Source organism: Lithobates pipiens, unplaced genomic scaffold, assembly GCF_037356315.1.
Source record: "Lithobates pipiens isolate NorthernLeopardFrog02 unplaced genomic scaffold, aLitPip1_a1.2 Scaffold_28, whole genome shotgun sequence".
In the NCBI taxonomy this organism is placed as follows: Eukaryota; Metazoa; Chordata; class Amphibia; order Anura; family Ranidae; genus Lithobates; species Lithobates pipiens.
The window spans coordinates 148,441,095-148,442,617 of NW_027507789.1; the positions used below are offsets into that span (position 1 = coordinate 148,441,095).

At 49.0% G+C, this 1,523-nt stretch overlaps 1 non-coding gene across 1 annotated transcript; it reads left to right on the forward strand.

Moving 5' to 3' along the window:
• Window positions 1–625: 625 nt before the first annotated feature.
• On the forward strand, window positions 626–760 carry LOC143937616 (small nucleolar RNA SNORA70). Its single transcript, XR_013263707.1, has one exon. It is a non-coding gene; the product is annotated as a small nucleolar RNA SNORA70 (small nucleolar RNA).
• Window positions 761–1,523: the final 763 nt, after the last annotated feature.

Here is a 1,523-nt window from a genome sequence, read left to right on the forward strand (position 1 = left end):
TTACAAAGGTGATTAAGGCTGGGTTCACACTGCTGCGGGGGGAGATCCGGATGTGATTCGCACCGCACTGCAGTGAAAATCACATCCGATCTCCGTAGCGATGCGAGTTCAGCCATACAGATAGTATGGCTGAATTCGCATCGCTCCCGCAGCAAACTCGCACGGGACCCTTTTTTTGGTCCGCAGCAGAATCGGATCGCATGGGTGTTCACACCATGCGATCCGATTCCTGTGCGAGTCTGCAGATCGCACTGCGATATGCGGACGGATCTGGGGGTGTCATTAACATTTCATTGACACTCCCAGCCGTTCGCATAGGGCAGTGTGAACTGCCGGCGGGAGTCATGCGATGCGGGAAAACGCCGCGGATTTGCGGCGTTCCCGCATCGCTGTGGTGTGAACCCAGCCTAAAGGAAAGTAGACAGCACTTTGTATTTCAACAGACAACTTTGCTACTGAATCTCTAAAAAGCTATAAAGTTCTCATTGGATGGTTAAGCCCCTCAACAGCCTCATGTAATTGCAAAATGGCTGGGATGATGCTTTCACTAGTATTGCTCACACATTGGGTTTTAAGGTCTTTCACTGAATGGCTAACATAATAAAACCATGTACAGGAATAAGATTTTCAGCTAACTAAGCCAACAAGCTTTTGCCATTATCAGAAGCTAGTGTGCAATGGCTGCATACAGTAATTCTCTGGTTGTGTATGTGCTTGGTTCTCCCCATACAAAGTGCTCTAAGGGACCATTGAGACATTTGCTGCTGGCAGATGAGAATGTCTTATTGGAGGTCATTCTCTGGGTTTAACGGACCTTTATTCTTTCTAGCTCTTGAAGCTGCCTGTATCTGTGCCAACAAGTACATGGTGAAGAGTTGCGGCAAGGATGGCTTCCACATCACAGTGGGCCTCCACCCGTTCCATGTCATCCGCATTAACAAAATGTTATCCTTCGCTGGGGCTGATAGGTAAATATAATATTCTGAACTCTTATCCTCGGACTCAAAGCCAACACCTTTAAGAGTTCCCCAGAATCTGTTTGATATAGAGATTCTAGCTTTGTAGGGCTTGTTAGGTTAGACCTGTTCTGGCACCATATGTTTAAGGCAGGAACACCTGGAGGAGGAGGAACCTGCACATAACTCTATGTAGATGGTAACAATGTAAGGTCGCATTGCTAACAGTTTGGCCACCTTGTTTGGCTGCAAGTACCAAAATCGTGCTAATTAGGGATGAGCTTCGTGTTCGAGTCGAACGTATGAACATCGGCTGTTCGCCCGTTGGGCGAATTCCGAACGTTATGGGCCGTTCTCGCCAAATTCGTGCGGCGCTCACAGTCCACAATGCACTGCGCCATCGCAGTGCATTGCTGGCTCATGATTGGCCAAGCATGCACTGTGACCCCGCATGCTTGGCCAATCACAGCACCGGCAGCGAGGAGAGCCATGATTGGCCACAGGCAGGATGCCTGTGGCCAAGCATAGCTCAGGCTGTGTAGTACACGCCCCACACTATATAAGGCT